The 27,254-nt window shown below is 33.2% G+C and overlaps 1 protein-coding gene across 3 annotated transcripts in view; it reads right to left on the bottom strand.

Moving 5' to 3' along the window:
* Positions 1 to 26,497, bottom strand: part of LOC114329807 (transmembrane ascorbate-dependent reductase CYB561) — a 561,950-nt gene extending 535,453 nt beyond the window's left edge. For all 3 annotated transcript variants that reach the window (XM_028279039.2, XM_028279038.2, XM_028279037.2), the window contains exon 1: positions 26,360 to 26,497. The gene's annotated coding sequence lies outside the window, so the exon portion shown is untranslated. The remainder of the gene's footprint in view (positions 1 to 26,359) is intronic.
* Between the last annotated feature and the right edge of the window lie 757 nt (positions 26,498 to 27,254).

The following is a 27,254-nucleotide window of genomic DNA, read 5'->3' as shown; positions in this document are numbered from 1 at the left end:
ATCCAACGATAAAGTGCAGTTTCCGAGAAAGTTTTTCTCGTTAGTTAAAAGGCTGGTCTAGCATTTTCTATTCTCGCTCTTATTTCAATATTTGTAACACTTGGTCAAGATCTCAATTATTGCTCATAGAAAGATCCATTGTTATTCTTATCTATCATATATGATAATATATCATGACACAAGTGATTATGTGAAAGGCAAGCTATTTGTACACCTTTGTTTTAATATTTTTTATATTAAATAGCCGAGCCATTTAGTCCAGAGAAATAAGATTTTTCCCGTGACACTGACCCGATCAGGCAAATTATAGTTGTTTTGAGCAATATGAATCTCTACAACAACAACCTATATGTTTCATGCAGTCGATTTTTTGGACTTAATTAGTTATTAACAAATTAAGGTCAAAAAACGGTTAATTTTCGTTTTTTCGACTATCAGCAAAAAAAGAAGCATTTTCAACAAATTAGAAAGTAAGAAACTTATGTCATAAAAAACCTTAAAAATGACGTTTTTTTAAAATAAGTCTACCTAATTGGTTGCTTAGAAGATTGTAAAATAAATGTTAATAACTTATTTAAGAATGAACTTATAACCATCTAGACCTGGATCCCCCGTACCAAAAAAAGTTGATTAATAGCAAGCTGAAAATTTGTTAATAGCTTAACAGTGTCTAGTCAGACAAACTTTGATGTACGGGAACATTGGAACAGGGGAAGTATTAATAATTGTGGAACAGGTTAAAAATTTGGAACGCCAGACTAAGAAAACGTTCCTTTTATTTTGTCGGACATTAAACTCTCATGCAAAAATCAGACTGGTGTTTATCACCAACTGGGCATTTTAATGAATGAAACACGAAGAACATATCGAATGACAGGAATCATGTTGGTTAGTAATAGCAGTCTGATTCTTGCATGAGAGTTTAATCAAAGGGTAACAAATAAATTGGATGATCTGTCCGACAAAATACATGGGACGTTTTCGTAATCTGACGTTCCAAATTTTTAAACTGTTCCTTAATTAAAACTTCCCCTGTTCCAGTGTTCCCGTACATCAAAGTTTGTCCGACTAGACACCGTTAAACTATTAAAAAATTTCAGCTTGCTATTAATCAACTTTTTTTGATAAGCGGGATCCAGGCCTATTCATATTAAATGGAATGTTGTACCTTGTAGTACTTAAAATATGCACAAAATTTCAAAGGGACCGGTTATAGTATATTAAGTATGGAGAACGGTAAGGGTTTTATACCGATCGAAGACAATTGTTTGAGATCGGTTACCCTTAACGTTCGACATGCTTATAACGTTTTTTGCACGTTTGATACCATTATAAAATTATAAAATTAAACATTTTCGTCATATTGACTAGTTTCATTCATTTTATCAAGATAGATACTTTGGTTGTTAGGTAGTAACTAGGGTGCATAACAACAATGGAGAATTGAGTTTTTATTTAGTTGTCAATAATTTTAAGTACAATTTTGATTATTATAAATTAAAATATGAGCGAAAGTGAATTTGAAGAAATTGAACGGGCTTGGGAAGAAGGGTGTTCCGCAATTATTCCCGAAAAATCCAAAATCCGTTATCAAAATACCTACCAAAGTTTTAAAAAATGGTGCGAAGGCAAGAATTTAAGAATCGAAGAAAAGACTCTATTGGCATATTTCGTTCAAAGACATATGCAGTTGAAAGCTCCTGGAAGCCTCTGGGCAGAATATTCAATGATTAAATCCACCGTTTTTCTTTATGATGGCATTGATATTTCCAAGTTTTCAACTTTGATCGCGTATTTGAAGAGAAAACATGTTGGCTATAGGCCTAAGAAAGCGAGCCTTTTACACGGGAGCAATTTGAAAAATTTCTGATGGAAGCACCGGATGAAGAATTTCTAGTTCACAAGGTAATATAAGCTAGTTTAGGTAAAAGAAATACTCTAATGAAGATTTTTTCATAATTTGTAGGTCGCAATGATATTGGGAATATCTGGTGCATGTAGAAGAGAAGACTGATAATACAGGGAAAGATAAGAGGCGGAAGGAGTATAGGAAGAAGGAGAGTGTCATGGTTAAAGAATTTAAGGGAGTGGTTTAGATGCAGTTCTATAGAACTCTTTAGAGCAGCGGTGGATAGAGTAAAGATAGTGATGATGATATCCAACCTTCGATTAGGAGACGGCACTTGAAGAAGAAGAAGAAGAAGTAGAGGAGAAGAATTATATAATATTACTATGAATGACATCCAACAAACCGATGGTTTAATGATTGTAAAAGTACCCAATACAAAAACGAACATCCAGCGTACTTTTACAGTCGTTAATAAACCAGACGATAAAATTCCATATTTAGAAATTCTGCAAAAGTATATAAAACTTCGTCCATTACAAGTAAAATCAAATCATTTGTTCTTAAGATACGCCAAAGGAAAATGTTGTGCTCAAGTAATAGGGAAAGGGACAATCGGGGGCTGGCCTTCTCAAATTGCCAAATTCTTAAATTTGCCTAATCCCGAGAACTATACTGGCCATTAGTTCAGGAGGACATCAGCAACGCTTTTGGCTAATAAAGGTGTTGATGTCCTCGGATTAAAGCGTCATGGAGGTTGGCGTTCATCGACAGTGGCAGAAAGCTATGTAGAAGATTCTCTTCAAAATAAAATAGATTTTGCCGAAAAAATATTGTGCAATACTAGTAATACTACTAATGTATGCGATTCTGCAGGAGTTTCTGTTAGAAGTGAAACCACAGCCCAAACAAGTGGGATTTTATTAAATAATTTAACAAATTGTACCATAAGTTTCAATATTAATAAATAATTCGTTAGTTTTCTTTATTCTTTCAAAAAATAAATTAAAATTAAGAGATTTTTTAACTCGACGGTAAGTGAATTACTTACCGTCGCGTCGAGTTGGAGTACTTACCGTCGAGTTGGATTACTTACCGTCGAGTTGCTAGTAAATGTCACCTACTGACGTAAAATCTGTCACGGTAAACAGTCAAAAATGATCAATCGTGCAAAAAATACTTTAAAAGGTATTTTATTTATTTAGCCCAAATTAAATTAATGTTGCAACAAAAAAGTCAGAAAATAATGAAGTTCCAGTAATTCTACGGGTAGCTTATCAAAAATAAAGTTTATTCTATACATATTATTTAAAAAAAAAGTTAAGAAAAATCATTTTTATATTGCAAAATATCATTTATAGCAGTTTAAAGGAAAAATTTGCGAAGTTTTGTAAGGAAGCATCCAAAAGGGGCTTAGCAATAAACTAAAACAAAACAAAATACCTATACTCAAGAAAAAAATCAGTTAATGTGACGGTGAATATGAGTTTGTAAAGGTAGATAGAATTCTTTAAATATCTTGGGGTCTCAGTTTCGAAACTAATGATAGGAGCATAGATCAATGAAAGACTTCAGGCAGGAAACAGAACTTACTGGAAATACAACAACTTCCTTAAAGATAAGAAAGAAACTTACTCAGAATACTAAACTGAAAATTTACAGAGAAGTAATTAGACCAGTAATCAAATATGGTGCTGAAGTAATGCGTCTGACACAGAAAGATGAAGAAAGATTGAGGATTCTAGAGAGAAAAATAATTCGGAGGATAGCAGGCCCACTAAACTTAGGTAATAATGAATTTAGAAAACTGATACACCACGAAGTAAGAGAACTTTTGAAAGGAGAATATATCGTCAGATTTATCAAGGCACAAAAACACAGATGGATGGGACATATAGAAAGGAGAAATCCAGAAGCTATTATTAAGAAAATTGCCAAATGGAGACCTGTATCAGGCAGACCACGAGGAAGCCCCAAAACTAGATGGGAGAACCAGATAGTCGAGGACCTTAAGAAGACGGGAGTTAGAGAATGGGTAACCATAAGCAAAAACAGGAACGAATGGAGGAAAATTGTAGAAGATGCCAAGTCACACAACCAATTGTAGAACCAAAATGTAAATAGGGTCTGATTCCCCTCGACAAATGAATAGGAAGAGCCCAAAGAGATCGGCAATCACTCCGCTAGGAGTGTAGATGCCATGATGATGATGATGATGATGATGATGATGATGATGGTTTTGGAAAACCACGTCAATTGTTTGCTTATAAACATTTAGAATAACTGTTTAACCATTGCCTGCAGGAACATTATTTTCTCGTAATATTTGAAAAGCTTGCATTTTTTCACAAATTAAAAAAATGCCCTTGGACAATTTGGGACAACGGTAGTCCCTTTTTTTAATTTACAGCCGCTTTGTTTATAACAATTAAGAGATCTAATCGGCGTCATTTAAAAAAAACATACTTTAAAGTTTTAACGTTTCAAATTCTAAAAAGTTTCCCGTTCAACCGAATCGTCCACAAAGATTAAAAATAAGTGGACTTAAAACAGCTCCTTGTGGAATGTCTTTAATATTACGACCTAGTCGAATCGATACGTTTCTGTCGTTATATATGTTAAAGTTCAAGTTGATTCTCAGTTAGAGTCGACTCCAACTAGTTGGAGTCAACTCCAACTGAAACGAGCAGTAAAAGTTGATTTTAAAAATTTAAATCAACTTGTACTAGTTGGAGTTGACTCCTCCTGGATCGATTCAGTAAATGTTGATTATACGAGAATCTCAAGTGCATTTTTGATGAGTGTGCGTTTCTTTGTCTTGACCGTTTTAACTACTTATTAGTAGAGTCTGTAACGTCGTCCCCGTTAGGTTAATTATTCTGATTCGATTTTTTGCACAAACTTACTCAAAGAAATACATCCTTATAACAAATACACAGGGTGTCACGCGGTACCGCGGTCGAAAAATAGTTTAACCAATTTTTGTTAAATTCACAAAAATAATTTTTATCTACTTTATCTCATATTATGTAAGTAAAGGTTTTATTGTGTGAAAATTGTAAATATAGATAGCAGTACATGAAGGGCTTAAAGTGTGTCTGAAGTAACAATGTATTTTAAATGGCTTTTAATTTTTCGCACTGTTGGCATCCTTAACTTTCGCCTTCGGGAGGAAATCAGACTCGCCCTTGCAACGGCAACTGAAATGCTCACAAAACAGCGACCACGAAAGCAAAAATGGATGACAGAGAAAATATTGGATTTAATGGATAAAAGAAGAAAATTCAAACAGCACAAAGCAATGTACAAAGCATTAAATAGAACCATTAAACAAAAAATAAAAATTGCAAAAGAAAAATGGATAACAGAACAATGTGAAGAAATCGAAAACTTATATAAAAAAACATGATGACTTCCATCTGTATAAGAAACTCAGGAATTCACAAGCACGACATATTCACAAGGACTAGATAATCTAATCAACGCAGAAGGCAAACTGATTTCAAGCCCTGAAGAACAAATAAACATGTGGGAAGACTAACGACGAAGGTCTTCCAATACTGAAGTCCGAACTGGAATATGCTCTACGTCAACTAAAAAACAACAAATCTGTAGGAAAAGATGAAAAACCAGCTGAGCTGTTGAAGTTAATTAACGAGAAAACTTAGACCTTCTTCTTGGACTATTTAATAATGTTTACAATACAGGGACTATCCCTAAAATATGGCTTGAATCAGTCTTCATACCACTACCTAAAAAGAAGAATGCCAGATTATGCCAGGACTTCCGCCTTACAAGTCTATTAAATAACATTCTAAAGCTTTTCTTGCGTATCATACAGAACAGAATATACAGTAGAGTCTCGGTTATCCGCCCTTCATTTATCCGCCGTTCCGTTTTATCCGCCGCTCCATTTAAGTAATATAAAAACGAGATACATCAGCAAGGCAGATGAAAATCGCTAGTTTTTTTCGTTCATCCTAAATCATTCTATCTATTGTCCAATGTCAGTCAAAATTAAACTGATTCTCTTCTTCTTATTCTTGTGCCACTCCTATCGGAGACTGGAAATCATCAAGGGCTCAACTTGTGTTTCATTTAACGCTCCCTATCATCCGCCATTTTTGCTTATTCGCCCTTCTATCGGCCTGTTTATGGCGGATAACCGAGATTCTACTGTATTATAAAAAATATGATGAGGTCACCGGTCAAGAACAATTTGGCTTCAGGAAAGGTATGGGGACACGAGAAGCAATATTCTGTCTTCAAACTCTGGCACAAAGATAAGCAAGCAGACCTTTTTATCTGTTTCATAGATTTTGAAAAAGCGTTCGATAGGGTGACGCACAAGACCTTGATAGAAAGATTGAACAACATCGGAGTCGACAAAAGAGATTCTAAAATTATAGAGGCTATTTATTGGAATCAGGCAGCAATCGTAAAGACCAATGGTAATACGTTAAGGCCAATTGAAATACAACGAGGTGTTAGACAGGGCTGTGTGCTATCACCCATACTTTTAACGTCTACTCTTAGGTAATATTTGCGAACTCTTTATCGCACTCTTCAGAAGGAATCAGGATAAACGGTCAGAGAGTAAATAACATCCGCTATGCAGATGACACAGTATTAATGACTGATTCGGACTATAGTCTGCAGATACTGTTGGATAGGGATACTGAGAGTTGTGAAAAAATGGGGATGAAGATCAGTTCTGCGAAAACCAAAGTTATAAAAATATCAAGGAACAAAAATTTACCTCTTTCAATAAATATGTGAAACACCAACAGCTTGAATACGTAAGCCAGTACAAATATCTTGGTTGCTGGTTCAACAATAAACTTGATTATAAACAAGAAGTCTAGAGCGAAAATACAGGTAGCCCGACAGGGGTTTATCAAAATGAAAAGCTTATTTTGTAACAGTAGCATTAATATCAGCCTTAGATGTCGTTTTCTGCATTACTATGTGTGGTCAATACTTTTGTATGGAACGGAGGCCTGGACACAACACAATACTGATGAACAAGTTGGACGCCTTTGAACTCTGGCTTTATAGAAGTGACTTGAAAATACCTTGGACAACCAACACCACCAACGAATATGTTCTGAGGAGAATAGGTACAGGTAGGGAACTGCTAAAAATCATTAAAGTCAGAAAAGTTAGCTACCTGGGACACATAATGAGAAACGAAAAGTACCGCCTCACGCAACTGATCATCCAGGGTAAGATTGTAAGAAAACGGGGTCCCGGTAGGCGCCAGATTTCATGGCTTAGAAATATCAGAGACTGGACCGGCCTTGATTCAACATCTTTGTTTAGAGCCGCATTGGACAGAGACAGATTTGCCAGTGTAGTCGCTAACCTCCACTAAAGGAGAAAGCACCACAAGAAGAAGAACTTTCGCCTTGTCATTGACATGTGAGCAATAAATTACAAAAAAAGTGTTTTTGTGGTTTGACAGAAGTTTGAATTTTCAAATGTCAAAATGGTGCAATGGTGCATTTCACTCGCACTCACATTGATAGCTGCGTCAATACGTTCCTAGTGCTCATTGTTAATAATTAAAAATAACCGCTTAGTAATAAAATAATAACAAAAATTTCTTCAGTATCTTGTAGGGGGGTCGTTAAAATTTTATTTGGTGACTTTCGGACTTTCTCGTGACTTTCGGTGACTTTCTCGTCACTTTCGGTGACTAATATAATTTTTAACTGAGTTATTAAGCCTTGAAAATGGTCATTTTCGTATTTTGAAATAAATATAACAATAAACAAGTATGAACAATAAATTTTACAGAAAAATCACAATAGACCTCTTTTGACCTTGCTCCGAATGACCCAAATGATGTAAAGAAAATTGTTCTAAATGAATTTTTTTTGTGAGTTTGTTTAAAAAAGTTGTTTAAACAATTTTTCGACCACAGTACCATCTGACACCCTGTGGATTCGTTATAAGGACCTCTTTTTGAGTAAGTTTGTGCAAAAAAATCGAACTGGAATAATTTACCTATCGGAGGCGACGATACAGCCTAGAATATAAGTATCACAATTTGAACATAATTATTTCCAGTAACATTTAATTTCTAGAATGATGACGTCATCTACGTTTTTTTAAATGAGAATAGGGGTCATGTGATAGCTCATTTGAAAGGTAATTCAATTTTCTATTCAGTAATATAAACATTAACATTATTATTTATACAGGGTGTCCAAAAAATATTTTTTTTTAATTAAATTTTTTGACAAAAAGAAGAATGTGTAATTTATTTAACTCATAATACATTTTACTCCTATCAGAAAACAGGAAATAATGTGTATTTGACAAATAAAAATATTGTTTTTTGCTTCAATTCAGTATTAAAGCAGCCACCCACCTTCCTCTTGACAGTTTGAACATTTAATTTAAGCGTAAAGCAATGATTATTTTTCAAATAAACATTTTATTCTGTTTTATGAGAGCAGTAAAATGTATTTTGAATTAAATAAATTACTTGCATTCGTCTTTTTGTCAGTAAATTTAATCAAAAAAATTTGGGCACCCTGTATAAAAAATTATGTTATTAGTTATATTATTGAATATAGAATTGAATTACCTTTCAAATGAGCTATCACAAGACCCCTATTCCTATTTAAAAAAATCATCGATGACGTCATCACGCCCAGATGGGTGACGTCACTACTATGGTATATATGCCAAGAAGTCGTAATTTAAAAATAAAAATTGACCTGTTTCGGGATTTCTTTCTAAAATCGTCCATTCTCGAGAAAATGAATTTATTCCAACCTTTACGTGCTCACTGTATATTATGAAAGTCAGAAACTAAAAAAAATCAAAGATTAAAGCTACCTCTATAAGATCCTGAAGAAATTTTTGTCATTATTTCATTAATTAGATATTATTTCTAATTATCAACAATGAGCGCTAAGCTCGTATTGAGGCGGCCGTCAATGTGAGTGCGAGTGAGATTCACCATTGGACGGCCCAAATGGTGCATCTCTTGAGCACTCACCATTGACGGCCGCCTAATACGCACTTAGCGCTCATTGTTAATAATTAAAGATAAAGCTTAGTAATAAAATAGTGACAAAAATTTCTGCTGGATCTTGTACAGGGGGCTATAAACTTTGATTTGGTCACTTTCTGACTTTCATAATAATGGATTTTAACCGAGTTATTAAGCCTTGAAAATGGCTATTTTTGCATTTTTCAAATTTTAAATCGCGTATAACTCGACAACAATCAATTTTAGAGAAAAATCACAAAATACCTTTTTTTGCTCAGAATAACTCAAATGATCTAAAAAAAATTGTTCGAAGTGAAAAAATTATTTTTGTGAATTTGTCTAAAAAAATTGTTTAAACAATTTATTGATCAAGGTACTGCCTGGCACCCAGTAGATTTGTTATAAGGACCTCTTTTTGAGTAAGTTTGTGCAAAAAATTCGAATCGGAGTAATTTCACTAACGGGGACGACGATACAGCCTAGACTAATTTGAACATATTCAGTAACATTAATTTAATTTTTAGAATCGGCTGTTTGTGTGAATCAGAATCAACTTTTACTAAATGGCATTGGGAAGAGTATACTTTTCCTAGTTGGAGTCTACTTTTACTAGTAAATGTTGAATATAAATCTTCATTTTATATTTATAATCAACTTTTACTGAAACCAGCCGTTAGAGTCGACTCCAACTAGTTGGAGTCAACTCCAACTGGATAATCAACTTGAACTGTAACATATACATTTATATCAAATTATGTAATAGGGAACTTGCAAATTTTTATTTGATTACATAAGAGTGTTCAGTTTCGTTTAAAAATAAGATTTCCAAAATTTCACACCTCAAAACCCAATAATTACTCAGAAGTACAAATTTAAAATCTTCTACGTATTTAAATCATTTCAAACGATCTAAAAAGCGCGCGAACCCTTGTGACGTCATATGATTATATTTTGTATGACATTTCTAACGTCTCATTTAAAATTACATACAATTTTGTTTACTTTGGAGTCCAACACAGTTTTTGAAGAGATAGTATTGAATTTTGTTTGTTTTTTATTATGGAAAATAAAAGTTAATACTATGAAAGTGTTGTTTAATACCATTCTGTTAAAATAAATTCATTAAAACCCCCAATAAAATATTTATTAGATTACCAGTCGATAAGAAACGGAGTTTAATAAAGTGGTTATTGTACCCTCGGAGATCGCTGGGAAAATTTACACTCAAAATAACAAAATTCAGTTTGGCAACTCTGTGTGAATGTTGATAGTAACATACCTCTTTTAAGATAAACAGAACTGTAATTTAGTCCAGACAAATTAATATATTTTTTTGCCAACAAAAATGAGATTTTTTAACCAAATAATGTTTCACATATGATGTGCAAAATAATTTTTAATTGGGTTCTGTTAATGAGCTTGCTTTTTTTGTCATTAAAGTAGAAAAAACTTTAAATTTCACTCATTAGATCATTATCATTCATTTATCGTCTTAATTATTTTAACTGTACTAATATCCGTCGACTAATTCTGAATGATTAATGGGTTGTTAAAACATTTTATCTGTAGCGGCTTCTGGAATGTCTTAAAAATATCGAATTTCATTGATAAAATGCGCATATCTCACCGACCTTTCGAAGCTAATTCTAATGTAAGTATCTGTTTTAATGTAATGTTGTCTGCTTAATAGATTTTTTAATAAATCAAGTGTATTTTGAACAAAAAGAACATAGAACTTTTGAATACACAATGTATGTATATTGATATAAAAGATAAAAATAATAATTTAATATATAACATCAAGTCTGTGAAAAATTTTCATCTTTTTGAAAATATGTGACCACCTGGCCAGAATAAAATTAATTTAAAATGGGTAAGTTATCAGACTGCCCTTTAGAAAAACCGTCTTCGGTCATATAAAAAAAATTGTCTTAACCAAAATACTCAAATATTATGAAATATATAGTTCACAACTATCTAAAGATTTATAAAACTGAAATACACCATAAAATGATTACAACCACTAAATGAAAATAAAACGTAATAGTAATAGTAATAGTAATGAATGTATGGCGTTGAGACTACTTCATGATAAGGAAAGAAGACATACGTGAATGCAAGGACTGCAAGGTAATAGTTAGTGAGACAGTAAGCCAACAACATAAGCTGCTTGTTCTGGACATCGAAGTAAAAAGCGAAACTAAACAAAAATATCGGAGAGGACCACAAAAAATTAAGTGGTGGATGCTAAAAGATGAGAAAGAAGGTCTATTCAGGGAAAGAATAGTAGAACAAATATGTTGGAACATGAAAGGAAGCCCTAACACAATTTGGAGAAAAATGGCCAACATTATTAGAAAGACAGCTATTGAAATACTTGGGAAAACGTCAGGAAAGAAGTTTGAGGATAAAGAGACTTGGTGGTGGTCAAATGAAGTACAAGGAAAAATAAAAGAGAAGGGAAAATTATATAAAAAGTGGCAAGAAACCAGATCGGACATAGATCTTCAAAACTATATGGTCGCCAAAAAGAAAGCGAAAGTAGCAGTAGCAAAAGCTAAAGCAGAAGCGTATTCAAACCGATCAACTTGATACCAGGGAAGGCGAAGCAAAGATATATAAAATAGCCAAACAGAGAGCAAAGAAAGCCAGAGATTTTAATCAGATTAGATGTATCCGAGATGAAAATAATAAAATACTAATTCACGAAAAGGATGTCAATAAGAGATGGAGAAAGTATTTTGACAGTTTATTAAATTAAGAATTTGACAGACAACCTGTGGAGTTAACGGAGACAGTAACAGCAATGGTTACCAGAATAACAATCGAGGAAGTGGCTCAAGCGCTTCAAAAAATAAAGAAGGGAAAAGCAGTCGGACCAGATGATATTCCTGGGGAATTATGGAGAGCATTGGGAGAGACAGGAATAAATTGGCTAGCAGGTCTATTTAATAGAATTATGGAAGTTGGACAAATGCCAGACGAATGGAGAAGCAGTATATTAGTACCTGTCTACAAAAACAAGGGAGACATACAACAAAGTACAAACTACAGGGCTATAAAACTACTTAGCCACACCATGAAAATATGGGAGAGAGTAACTGATAGACGGATACGTGAAGAAACCGAAATATCCGATAATCAATTTGGCTTTATGCAGGGCATATCAACAACAGATGCAATTTTCATTGTAAGGCAACTGATATAAAAATACAGGAATAAAGAGACCAACGCTCAAATGGTTGATTGGTCTCATTGATCTTGAGAAAGCATATGATAGAGTTCCTCAAAAGATTCTGTGGTGGGCACTCAATAAGAAAGGAGTCCCTGGCGAATATGTAAAGGTTGTGAGAGATATCTATGAGGGAGTAACGACTAGTGTTAGGACAGGTGTGGGAGAGACTGATAAATTTCAGGTAAAAGTAGGATTGCACCAAGGCTCAGTGCTTAGTCCTTATTTATTCTCATTCGTTTTGGACCAGATAATAGCGCAACTACAGAGTAGCATTCCATGGTGCCTAATGTATGCTCATGATGTAGTGTTAATAGGAAATAGTTAAAAAGACTTAGAACAAAAACTGGAACAGTGGAGACAATCTCTGGAGAAAATAGGTTTAAAACTTAGTTGGACAAAAACAGCGTAATTTGGAATGTTCATTTAAAGATGGAATTACTACAAATAAAATGGTATCTTTGGATGGTGAAATGATTGTGAAAAGCAATAGTGTTAAGTACCTAGGATCGGTATTACAGAGTAATGGAGAAATAGATGGAGATGCATGCAGTAGAATTAGGGCTGGATGGATGAAATGGAAAGAAACGAGTGGTGTGTTGTGTGACAGAAAAATTCCAATGAAGCTGAAGAGAAAATTCTATAAAACAGCCATAAGACCGGCTATGATATAGGGAACTGAATGTTGGGCAGTGAAAAAGAAAGAGGAACAACGAATGCATGTGGAGGAAATGAGAATGCTTAGATGGATAAGTGGAGTGACAAAGAAGGATAAAATTAGAAATGAGTATATTAGGGGAAGTCTAGGTGTGCCACCAATTGATGCCAAAATGAGAGAGCATAGGTTAAGATGGTTTGGTCATGTTCAACATCGAGACGGTAATCACCCAATACGAAGAATAGCTGAAGTGCAGATTCGTGGAAGGAGTAGGAGAGGAAGACCAAAGAAGACCTGGGGGGAGACGATAAGGCAGGACATGTTGGTAAAGGGGATTAACATTGATATGACCCAAGATTGAATTGTGTGGAGAAATGCAATTAGGGAAGCCGACCCCGCATAGGGATAAGGCAAACAGAATGATGATGATGGCGTTGAGTTTAAAAATTACAATGATATGACGTCACGACCAATGAGGGCGCGTTTTGGGCTGGCCGCTATAATTTTAATTTTCTTTCGATTTTAATCGTTTTTAGGGGCCAAACGAAAGACAAAAACAACTTTTTTTTCTTTGATATATATTTTAAATTATGTTCGGTTGTGATTTACAGCATATTTTTCGAATTAAAAATTTTATGCAAGTTCTCTATTCTATCTATCTATAGAAGGATTTTTACAGCTGTCCCGCCTTCCTTCTTTCAGCCAACGTCTCCAGTCCTTTTTGTTCTGCCATTCTGCATCTTTAAGGTCTCGTCTTTCCATGGCCTCGTCCACTTTATTCCCTCCATGATCTTCGGGGTCTACCTTTTCTTCTCTTTCCTCATCATCATCATCATAATTGAGTCCGGATCTTCTAAAGGTCCCAATAAATATGTTTTTCTCGTCGTATAAATATATCAGGTCCGACCCAGTGGGACGAATAAATTAGACGTATGAGTATTGCGTAATTCTTTTTCCCACTGATTTAATGATTTTTCGAGACTGGAGTCTGAGCTTTTGTTGATAATAAGTTCTCAATAAGATCAGATTATCGCAGCTGGTAATGTGTACACGATCGCAATTATGTGGGAAACACGAAAGTCATAGCTGATCTACATAGCTATATGATTTTGATTCGTCAAAAAAAGATTTACGATTTTAGTGGGATGTGACTTAGTAACATACCCTGGTTATTTTATTGGTAGAAGAAATATTTGGTTTCTTTTAATTGGATAACTATCTGCTGATTGTCATAATGGGAGTGTAATTTCTGTGTTTGAGAGGAGAATCTTAACTTGAATTAGGACGAGGGAAGTCAGTCAAGATATATCTACGACAGAGTTGATTTGAGGCGCGGACGGTTTGGTTTGGTCCGCGAGACAATCTTTTAGTTTTGTCTGCGAGACAAGTTGAGTTATCAGATGGAGTGAACTCCAATCTTTTTAGTCTGTTTTCTTAGTGAGAAAACAATGTTGGTTACAGTGAATACCATGATAGTATGTTTTGGTGTCTAGTTCCTGTGTATTTGAAGAAATAGTTCTGTTATGTTTGTTTTTAAGAAGAAATTAATGCAAGTTCGAGGAGCGAGTTTCCCAACTTTTTAATAAAATAAAAAACTCAATTGTTTAAACAAAATTTTGCTATGTTCAAGTGAACAGTGTTTACATCATTCCACTGTTGGAATGTTTCATTAACAATCAATCAAGCAGTTACCTTTTGTAAAAATAAAACAAAAACTTTGGAATTTTATCTACGTATCATAAAACTTTGTGAAATAGTACTTTAGATCAAACAAATGTAAAGTGTTAGTGAAAAGTTTTGGGTAACAAGAGTTCCAGCTGAGCTAGACCAGATCTACGTTAGCTCTGGTCAGCAATGCAGTTCCAGGTCGCGTATTTCCGTTTACGTGTTCATTTCAAGACAGTGCGGTTTTGAAATAAACACCGAAACGGTAATACATATTTAATTCCAAAAAGGCGTTGATTTGAAAGAGCCAACCTCCGAAATGTGCACGGGTTTGTACCAAAACATGTGTCGATGGAATGCTACAAACAAGTGCGTAGAACTAGGTCTATTCGTTGCAAGTTGCTGTTTATTAACTTGGCTTTGAGGGTTGTGTTGTGTATTTAAATTAATTTAAACGTGATGTAGCAGTTTAAAAGTGGTTTTACTAATATATCTCGTAAGATTTTGAAATTATGTTGTTTGAATAAAACTCATTTCAAGAAAACAGTAACCATAAATGCAAAGTTCAGTGTTCGTTTTCTTATACCGGTAACTACGATGACATTTTGTGCTTATATTATTAACAAATTTTCTGCAGAAACCAAAATAAATTGGATAATGAAGAGGCGCTATCCTACCTATACGATTTGAATTTCGCAAGATATATGTTTGTCAGCTAACAGAAAAGAACAAGTCAAAAAACAGAATAAAAGGAGCTACTAGAAACTTCAATTGTAAGGCAAATATAAGTATCTATTAGATTGTTTGTTAAGGAAGATCCTATTATTTGTGTTTTGGTTACTCCAATAATGCAAAGAGTTTACTTAGTAGCTGGATTGGCCTGATGAAATGGTATTAATACAAGTGGATCATAATGTGATCAAACTAACAAGTGCGTAACTTTTATATTCGCGGCTACTAAGTTAGCATTCGTGCATTACTTATACAGGGTGTCCCGAAAAGATTGGTCATAAATTATACCACACATTCTACGGTCAAAAATAGTTCGATTGTACCTAACTTACCTTAGTACAAATGTGCTCATAAAAAAAGTTACAGCCCTTTGAAGTTACAAAATGAAAATCGATTTTTTTCAATATATCGAAAACTATTAGATATTTTTTATTGAAAATTGACATGTATCATTCTTATGGCAGTAACATCTTAAAACAAAATTATAGTGAAGTTTGTCCACCCCATAAAAATTTTATGGGGGTTTGGTTCCCTTAAACCCCCCCATACTTTTGTATACGTTCCAATTAATTCATTATTGTGGTATCATTAGTTAAACACAACGTTTTTAAAACTTTTTTGACTCTTAGTATTTTTTCAATAAGCCAGTTTTTATCGAGATGCGGCTTCTTTTTTAATATATTTACATAAAAATTTTATGGCGGTTTTGTTCCTTTAAACCCCCCAAATGTTTGTGTACGTTCCAATTACACTATTATTGTGGTACCATTAGTTAAACACGGTGTTTTTAAAACTTTTTTGACTCTTAGTCTTTTTTTGAGAAATCACCTTTTATCGAGATATGGCTTCTTTTTCAAAATATACCTAAAAATGTAAATTATAAATACATTTTCAGATTATTAACAGGTCTCTATAATCGTATTTAACCATATACAAATATGTGGTGGATTCGACAAATATTCAAAATAGGTCGATAAACACTGACTTATCAAAAAAGTACTAAGAGGCAAAAAAGTTTTAAAAACATTTTGTTTAACTAATGGTGTCACAATATTAATTTAATTGGAACGTACACAAAAGTTTGGGAGGGTTTAAAGGAACAAAACCCCCTTAAAATTTTTATGGGGTGCACAAATTTCACTTTAATTTTTTTTTAAGATGTTGCTGCTATAATAATGCCACATGTCCATTTTCAATCGATTTTCATCAATCATTCAATCAAAAATCGATTTTCATTTTGTAACTTCAAAGGGCTGTAACTTTTTTTGTGTGCACTATTGTATATAGGTAAGTGAGGTTCAATCAACATATTTTTGACCCCAGAATCTGTGGTATAATTTATGACCATTATTTTCGGGACACCCTGTATAATAGCTGTAATTTTATATACAAGTCAATTACAGCATAATAAAATTATACTGCTGCTTTTCAAACAGCTGAACAATATTTTTTCAGCTGAAACTAAAATATGTTTTTAATAGAATACTAAAGTTATATTGTACATTACTAAAAAATGTATACGTATCATAATCGTTTACTTTAATACAGGATATTTTGGTACTACTTTAAGTTTTTTGAAAATTTATGAAGAAAAATTGAAGGAAACTTTGTTAACAAAATTGTTTTGTTTCGAGAGATCCAACGAATGATATTTGTTATTCTGCAGATAGGAGCCGTTTGTGATAAACAGTTCAAATAAAATAAAATAACGTTACAATTTAACACACACGTAGTTGTGATAATTTTACGCACGAAGTTTTTTTTAAAACCAGTGCGCATTTCAAAATTAAACGTCTTGAAATGCACACGTGTTTGGAAGCATATAAGCTCCACCGTTCCCGTGCCTATTTCAAAACTACCCTGTCTTGAAATGAACACGGAAACGTAAATACGCTTCCAGGTCACCAGGTCCATTTTATGTCATCAGACCATCTTGTTGGCGGACGACCTCTACTTCGATGTGATTCTTGTCTTGGTCTCCAGTGTATTATTCGCTGTGTCCATCTGTTATCCGACATTCTAGCTATGTGTCCAGTCCAGTTCCACTTTAGGGTCATAATTCTTTCAATGGCATATGTCACTTCTGTTCTTCGTCTTATTTACTTGTCCGTAATTCGATCCCTAAGAGAAATGCCTTACATTGAGCGTTACATGGCTCGTTGGGTAACATCAATTTTATTATTGATGGATTCGACCGTTACTTGATAGAAGTTCATTTTATCTAACAATAAAACACTAAAAACGTTTGTTTTGTATACTTCCACAAAATGTATTACAACTATGTGACTACAGCTGTTTCGGCAGAAAGAAATCACTTGAGAAAGGCACTCTGCCGAAACAGCTGTAGTCACATAGTTGTAATAAATTTTGTGGAAGTAGAGAAAACAAACGTTTTCAGTGTTTTATTGTTAGATCAATTTTATTTCTTACTTTATTTGTTATTGTTAAATTTTCTGCACCATATAAGTACTGGCAACACACACTGATCAAAGACTTTCCTTTTGAGACACACTTCTCTTTCCTATTGGGCTCCAATCCCTAATCTTGGATATCCATCTTGTACGATCTGCTCTTCTCGCATGTCCATACCAAATTAAACGTTTTTCTTCAATGTAGCTGAGTATGTCTTGTTCTATTGATATGTAATTATCTCTGTTTAAATATGCCATGAATTTTGAAACACTAAGAAACACAAGTTTATCACACAGTATATTCAAATCAATATTATCTACATTGTAATAAATAATGTACCTATTATTAATCGTGGGCTAACAACCAAAAGGCACTAACTCAGAATTTTAACTTTTGAGATAAATGGATTTGAAAGTTTGAATACTAATAATAATTCGTACAGACATAATAAGCTATTTGAAATACTCTTAGAATAATCTTCAAGTATTTAATATTTCAAATAACTTATTATGTCTGTTTGAATTAATTATCATTAGTATTCAAACTTTCAAATCTATTTATCTCAAAAGTAAAAATTCTGAATTAGTGCCTCTTGGTTGTAAGCCCGCATAATATAATTCTACATTCAAAACAATAAACACATTGAGATCAATTTAATCTAAAACGAAACCTAACAATGGCCAGAAAAGATAAAAGATTATATTAATGTAATACCTTGTGAATACGTAAACATTTATTGAGGTGAAACTCGAAGAAAACAATTCAGCAATTAACTACCAATCATAAAGATTTTCCGTAAACACATAAAAATTCCAATAACCCAGATACTTTTTATTACTCCACACAATTGGAACTAATGCTCACAAGACATAAAAGAAGTTGAAAATAAAAGAAGAAACAACTACTACAAAGATAATATCTACCATAAACCGGTGCAAAAAGCGTATTCCCCAAATTCTATTATAAAATATTCAACACCGGACGTGTGCCGGTTTATTCCGACATAAACCTGGAACGAAAAGGCAAAAAACAAAAGAAATATTATTTTTTGGTAACAAGAAATCAAAAGGAAAAAGTGACGGGAACTTATAACTTCTTCATAATTCTAAATTAGATGTTTTAATGGTTTTATAATCGAGTTTAGGCTACGATTGTCATGTTTCATGTCAAGTTTAATTTTCAACTTGGTTGTTATATTATAGTTCCGTCGAGAAAATGCTAATTAGAGAATACTGACGAATTTAAATGTTTTGCCAGAGAACTTCACACTTTTTTTTCCAAATACATAATGATATTTTTTATGTATCATGTTGATGTTTGTTAAAAATCTGACAGATGCTTCCGGAAATCATTTAAGAGCGGCGCCGGCGTATGCGCGTATGGTTTGAATTTCTTTATTTCGAATTTTTTTTATTGTACCTACATGAAAGTACATAACTTTAAAAATACTCTCTGAAAATTTCAGATTTATCCGAGCAAAATTACGAGAAATACAGCATGTTGAATATCCCTACCTTCGACTAGTTTTGCAGCAGCTTTGCGCCAGCGCGTTTGATCGTAGTGAGAAACGTTCAACAGCTATTCCCCTTCTCTTTTGTAAATTCCTCCGCGATTCAAAAATATATTCCGGTGTGCATCACTTTGCGGTTTGACAGGCAAAAAAGATACATATTGAGAATTATAAATTGTCAAAACTTTAAACGCGTTTTTCTCAAAACTTCTATTTTTAAAGGCGGTGGACATTGTAACTTTAAAACTTCTTAACCGATTCTTCTGAAATTTTGTAAAGATTTTCTTTAGACATTTCATGAGGTAACGCTGTTGAGATATTTTATAGTTTATGCTTATTTTTTGTTAAAAAAAATTCGGTATTTTGACTTGTGTGATACCTAAAATACAAAAATCGTCTCATAAGCTAATAAAATCTTTTTAAATTTTTTGTTTTTTTACTGACTTTTTTTATAGTTATTGTATACCTACCTATAGGCAGAAAACTTAGTAAACAGACTAATTTGTTTAAACGATTCTTTAAAAAATATTTTTTTCCAAAATTCTATTTTTTTAATCATAGTATCATTAATGATCATAGAAAAGGTTAAAGTACACTTTAATAAATAAATTATTGTTATTAGGTAATTATTTATTGAAGATAATTTATTTATTAAAAGATACCTTAACTTTTTCTATGATTAATAATGATAGTATGATTAAAAACATGGATTATTGAGAAAAAATTATTTTTTCAAAAATTGTTTAAACAAATTAGACTGTTTATTAATTAATCAATGTCTAGACAAATTGCATATTTGTAATGTACAGAAAAATTATATACAAATTAAAAAAAGAAAGATCAAAATCTATTCAAAAGATGCCGAGACATAGAAAATGATAGTAGTTTTAGTTTTTGAACTCGTGCATTTGTCGGCTCCCAGCTCCCCCTTCACTTATCACGACTAATAGTCAACAATTGAACTACATTTTTAAAAATTCGTGTAAAATACCAGCTTTTCGAATACATATGTAAAATGATATTTTCTACGGACAATATTTTTAAAGTTATTCTAAATGTTTATAAACTACAAAATTTCAAAAATTTGGCATTAGGATATTTGACTATATTAGATAATTTTTTATCTTTTTTTAGTACATTTTGATAGTATCACTTTTTTACTTTCATTTGGCGTACGCAGAATTGCCATATCTTCATTATTTTCTGTCTTATGTTATTACAAAATAAAGGTGTCTGAGATACACAAATAGAACTTTTAAACCAATTAATGGATCGGTCTCAAATTTTGAGGGTTTGTTAAGTACCCCAATACCCAACTTTGGGTGACACACTAAGTTCTAAGGTAGATTTAGTAAAAGTTAACAAATAACGATTTTCACTTATTTTGCAGTTTGCGTTACAACAAATTAACTTTCAAAAATAGGCACTCTGAAGGTTTTTCAATGTTCTAAAAAATTAAATTTTGTAATTTTATGTCAACTATTTAGCTTTTTAATGGGGTTCACAAAAACGAAAAAATCACGTTTTTTGCACTAAATTGTTAATAAGTAAAAAACGGACGCGAACTCTAGGCAGGAAATAGGTTGGTTTTCTTCCTATAGGTCTACAATAACTAAAAAAAGTAGTCAGCTACCTGGATATTTGAGTGTCCCGAACATGGTTTATTTCCCTGGAGTCTGAAGTATCATTCAATGACGAGTTCTGATGTCCTCCGCAAAATTAATTTTTTTGAGGTGTCCGTAAAAATTGGCCCTCGTAGCCTTATTTCTAAATATTTTGCCTTGAAAGTTTTGAGTTCTTTTTTAAACGGTACTGAATATTATATCTACTGTATTTTTGTTAACTGTACTGAAAAGACATCTTTTAATTTCGTTTTACAACGAAATTATTATTTTTTATGTACTGAATATGTTTATTTAATTTAAAAATAAAATAATTCTACTATAATTTGGAAAAAAGTCACAAAAATGTGATTGAAATGTTGATTTCAAACCATACCTCCCCCTTAATACCGAAATTCAATAACAATAGTCGTCCGTCTGAGCCACAACTCTTAATCATTACCATAGGTACCTACATCAAAAGAGTGTGGAAAGCTAAACCAATAGGAAAAAACAGAAGATGCAGACCAATAAAAGAGTGAGACAGCGACATAGCAGAGAAATTGCAAAACAAAAGCAAATCTTGGCAAGAAACAACCCAAACGGCGAAGAGCAGAAAGAAATGCAGAACGAGGGAAAGCGTGCCACAAATGATAGGAGCGACATAACGTGTGATCCAAAATTATTGTCACCATAGGTGGCTCTGAACAGAGACAGAGATAGAGACAGAGATAGCTATACAGTACATGTCTATTCTTAATTCAGATATACTTTCCAGTTTACGTCAACTTTGCAGTGTACGTCGACTTAACAAGAAAAGTTAGGTTATGTAGAGATGTTGGTGGTGGACATATACAGCATCTTGTTTGATTTTATTTATGATTGTTACTTATAATTTTGTTATTTCTTTTTATTTTTTATTAAAGTTCTGTGTTTTGAACTGATTTTTTATGTTTTATAATGTTAACCAAAATTAATTGATATACCAATGATATAAATTTAGATTAAAACAAGACATACGTAATTTTTTGCACGGCTAGCTTTGATCCCAATAATTGTGGATCGCTCGCTATATCTTCTAAACATTATTAAAATATGTAAAGGATGTTATTCATTTACCTAGGAGAGAAATTTAACTTTCTAGGATTCGTAATGAAGGGAATATGTTAAATTAAACTGGGAAGGAAAAATCTCTTCTTACTGAAAAATGTAAGAGTTGGAAAATACTTATTTGTTCACTACTTGGAAACGTGCAATACAGAACATAATTTCCCTTAATGATGGTTCAGAGCCAATAAGCAAAAAAGCAACTAAAGAAAAAAATTATAAAGGCAAGTTTGTTTAACTTAACTTATAGGAATTATCCAAAAATACATCGGGCAAACAGAGAAACACTTTAAGAATAGTATTCTAGATTATTTAAATGATTGGAACCAGAAATTCAAAATAAGAATATGTGAGGATCAAATGTCGAAAGAAATAGAAATTATTCGAAGTGTAAGACAGGGATGTCTATTGTCACCACTGCTGTTTAATATCTATATATAGCGAAGCCGTCTTCCAAGAAGCTTTAGGAGAGTGTAAGGTCATATTTACTTCAACTCTACAAAATCTGACAAACATACTGGAACTGCTAAACGAAAAGTGTACCATATGATGGTATTAAAATAAACTTAAAAAAAAAACAACATTCATGGTTATTACAAAACATCCAAAAGACAACGAGGCACTCCATATTAATAATATCCAAATAGAAAGGGTAGACAAATATAAATATCTAGGAACATTGGTTAGCCAAAATGCAGAACAAACACAAGAAATTAAAAACCGTAAAGAAATAGCAAGAGCATACAGTAGGAAAAAATGAAAGAATACCCATGAACGAACATATAAAACACGCTGTATTTTCCTGTCACCGTGTCACACCAAAAATTGGCCAGTGCAAATACATGTAATAATTATTGTTACATGTACTTGCACCGGACAATTTTCTTACACAGTGTGTTTTATATGTTCGTTCATGGGTATTCTTTCATTTTTCAGACTGTAGGTAATTTGTTAAAATGAAACATTTATTATGTAGTAGAAACCGAAGAATGAATCTAAGGATAAGGTTGTCGCGCTGCTACGTTTTTACTTGTTTGCTCTACGGATCTGAGGCCTGAACATTAAAGCAATTAGAGATTAAGAAATTGAAGTTTCTGAGCGTTGGTGTTACGAATATCATGGGTAGACAAGAATAGCAATATTGAAGTCCTTGATGGGACTAATAAGAGGGAAGAAATAATACAGACAATTAAGAGGCGGAAGCTTAAATATTTCGGTCATATAGTAAGAGGTCCTCATTATAGTCTACTGAGTTTGTTATGGAAGGCTAGTGTTGCCCAAAATCAGTCTTGGTCTTGCAGTCTTGGTCTTGGTCTTGTTCTTGCGTTTTCGCAAGACCAAGACCGTCTAATTTGAGCAAGACCAAGACCAAGACTTACCGTGCAAGATTTGAGCAAGAACAAGACTAAGCCTGCAAAACTCTTGCGTCTTGCAATTAGAACTGAGGGTCGTTTTATGAAGTATACTAGTTCGGGTATATTCTTAGGTACTCTATAAGAAGCAAAAAAATTTGTAAATTTGGACTTATGCGCCTTACGAACAATACCATAAATAAACATACATTCTTCGCTCTGAAATTTATTGTCCAGGTTTTGAGAATAGCCGCCCTCTATTCATAAATTAATGTATCGAAACTTTTTTAAAATATGTCATATTATGCTGATAATAAAAAATATACCTACCTAATAAGTAGTTCATTTTTTTCTTAATTAGTTTTCTAGGAAGTTACAACACCACAAATCATATCGATATATAAAATAATAAGACTTTTATGTATATTTTTCTGCTGAGTGTAATTAGTAATTACGATAACGAGACAGATTAATAACAGATAATGACGTGCCGGCTATACCGTGTAACCAAATACCCAAATATTTAGTATCGATATACTGTCTACGAGGCATTCAACAAAGAAATATTTACAGTGAAATACATGGAAAACAAAAGGTCATTTATAGCAGTTTTTTCTGAAGGTAGTTAAATTAAATTGGTCATTTGTTTTATCAATCGAGTGTTCTTTTGTTACTCTTTGGTTGATATACGCTACTCCAAGAAATTAACGTACCACCTTAAAAACGGGTCATTTTTGGTTTCTCGAATTTCCTAAACTTGTTCGATTTAAGTGGTTGATAATTTGATTTTTTATTTATTTGATTTTAATGTTTAATAATAATATAGCCTTATTCTGTATAAATCAGTGGTGTCATCGTGTGGGAACGCGTGGGAACGCCGTTCCCGCACTGGTTAAGAAAACAAAAAAATAATAGAGAATTTAGGTTTTGTAAACAAAAATTAGCAGTGCGTTCCGGCACTGCGTTCCCGCACTGCTAATTTTGCCATGACACCACTGGTATAAATATCGCTGTAATAATATTGTTTCTAGACAGGTAAATTGTCATTGTATACCGGGTGTACCAATCAAACTGTATTTTTTTCTCAAAGTTCGCATCACCCTGTGGAATATTCTAGCATTTATAAATATTGAAATTAAAACCCAACTATAGCCTCATATTTTCTTAACATTTTGTTTTTTGATTTATTCGCTTATGTTGGATAATCAAAAGTTAGGTACTTTTTTAACTAGCCATGTTTTTCATCAATACAGGGTGTTTTTAAATAAGTATGGCAAACTTTAAGGGGTAATTAAATGCTTCGTTTCCGAAATAGGGGGTGTTTAAATTTTTCTTACAAACTGACGATTTATTTATTGCTTTAAAACCGGTTGAGATATGCAAATGAAATTTGGTGGGTTTTAAGAGGTAGCTATTACGTATTTTTGACATACAATTAAGAATTTAATATTCACCATTGACGCGCATATGGGTAACATGACCCGTTTGTTTAGCCCCTTAAAATTTGCCATACTTATTTAAAAACACCCTGTATTGATGAAAAACATGGCTAGTTGTTAAAATACCTAACTTTACTGTTATCCAACATAAGCGAATGAAAAAACAAAATGTTAAAAAAATATCAGACTGTAGTTGGGCTTTAATTTCAGTATTTTATAAATGCTAGAATATTCCACAGGATGATGCTAACTTTGAGAAAAAACCACAGTTTGATTGGTACAGTCATTAGTACCGATAAGGTATCCGGTACCTATACAACGACAATTTTACTTCTAGCAACAATATTATTACAGCGATATTGTTAACGAATAAGGCTATATAATATTAAAAAATCACTTAAATCACACAACAGGTTTAGGAAATTCGAGACATAAAAAATGACCCATTTTTAAGGAGGTGCCTTAATTTCTTGGAGAAGTGTATAATTCTCGGTTTGGTATTCGGTACCAAAATGAGAACTGGCATTAACATATGAAGGGCCAGGGGAAAGAACGATGAATGTCTATCTGCATGCATTTTCGGTAAAATGAGAAACAAAGTTACATATTCATTGTTCCCTTGCGTCCAATCTTGTGACGTGATTTTAAGACGATTATCATATTTATTTCCCCTTGTCCATTCACAGGTTGATAGTACTCTTTCTAAGCTAACAGATTGCACAAAAATCTCAAAATGACCAAAAATTGACATTCATCCTTTTTCCCTCTGATCCTTCATATTGTGCACATCTGTCACTGAATTGAATGCTTTTCAAATCACACATTGTTAATGGCAAATATTCGAAAAATACGTAAGTTCCTAATAAACTTTGGTTAGTTGGAACATAGACACGGATCGCTTAGATCGTAGGTTCAAACCCCATCCGGTGTCAGTTGTTTAGATATTTATTAATTTGGTTGGTCTTTACTATGGCTGTGATATTAAAGCTTAAAATTGACCTACTCTGTTACGTTGTTCTAAGATATGTAGTAGGCTAATGGGCAACTGCGAGACTTGCAAAACTCTTGCTGAAGACCAAGACCAAGACCAAGACCTGGAGCGCAATACCTAGACCAAGACCAAGACCAGGTGTACTGTCGCAAGACCAGGACCAAGACTCTGTAAGTCTCGTCTTGGTCTTGCATTTGGGCAACACTATGGAAGGCAATATAAAAGGTAAAAGAGATGTAGAAAGAAAACGAACCTTTTGGTTACGAAATCTAAGGGAGTAATTTAGTCTGAGCTCTAACCAACTATTTAGAGCTGCTGTAAGCAAAAGAGGAATTGCCATGTTGATATCCAATTTTCGATAGAAGATGGAACCTTAAGAAGAAGAAAATCTGATCGTGTGCTACGACACATAACCTTGGAAAAGATACTTTACTTGAAAACTATACCTGACGTTGACACCGCTACTGTTATAGCTTTATAAAATTTGTGTTAAGTTTAATAGTAGGTATTTTTTGTGCTTCAACAATAAATTAACAATAAGTAACTAATAGTTTTTAAACAAGTGTTCAATGAAATAACTTTACCAAAGTTGAGTGTCTTCACTCTCATCCAAAGCTCTTCCCTTTTAATTAACAAAACGGTTTAAGCATGCACAATGAAAAAGCAAGAGAACGGAAGTATCGAAAAACAAAAACAAAGATTCCCCGCCTTACGCGCAACTACTACACTAATTTGCGCTGTAATTGTATCCAAGCTCCCGCTCGTTTTTTATGAATGAAAAGCGCAACTAAACATCAAGCAATCTTACATGAACGCCACGATTGTTTCCATCCTTTCAACTGGCACACGTTACTCGATCGTTCTACGCCTACTTTGTACACTTTTTATGACACCACTTAAAACGCGAACGCTAGAACTGTATCCCGCCAACTTGATGCCGGATTCATTACTGGCTGGGGTGTGTGATAGCTGAAGGTAGCTTCTTGCGTTGTTGCCGGTTTTACCGGAGGAAAATCTTCGAGGGAAATTAGTGGACTTTGAGTAAAAAGGGTTCATTGGGAATGATCGCTTTTGGTTTCAGGTAAATGGTGGGTTACTCTAAGTCACATCCGTCACATTTTTGTTTTTAAACTATGTAATGACGTGTACAAACGGGGACAAAAAATTCGACCCACATATATTTTTAGGGCAATAATTTAAACAGGTGGAAGAAAATAATAAGAAAATAAAGAATATATGTATCTAAACTAGAACTACGCTTTATGAAATAAACTCAGACAATGTTACCCAAAGTAGAACCGGAAGTCGATATTTGAACTCTACATGTAACTTTTGAGTCGCTACCTAATTTTGAGTCATTTTGCTAACGTTAATATCATCCTTGATTTATACGCTCTCACTCGACGCCTCATTTGTCAGTCTACCTGTTCTAACAACAGTAACAACCCAGGAGTTATATTCGCTGACAGACAGACAGGCATGAAACCGGATGTATATAAATATTTGTTTTCGTATTGCTAAGGCGCGTCGAATAATATACCGCTTGTACTATCTCGGCGACTTTAAAACAATATTTCCAGTTTCAACTCTAAAACCGGAATTCCTAGGTCAAATTTATCACCTGTAATGCCATTTTTGAATTATAACCTCTTATTTGACACCTCATTTGTCATTCTATTTGTTTTAATAACGGAGGAGTTATA

This window comes from Diabrotica virgifera, chromosome 4 (assembly GCF_917563875.1).
Source record: "Diabrotica virgifera virgifera chromosome 4, PGI_DIABVI_V3a".
NCBI lineage: Eukaryota > Metazoa > Arthropoda > Insecta > Coleoptera > Chrysomelidae > Diabrotica > Diabrotica virgifera.
The sequence above is the reverse complement of the archived record's forward strand: the minus strand, read 5'-3'. Positions and strand labels throughout refer to the sequence as shown.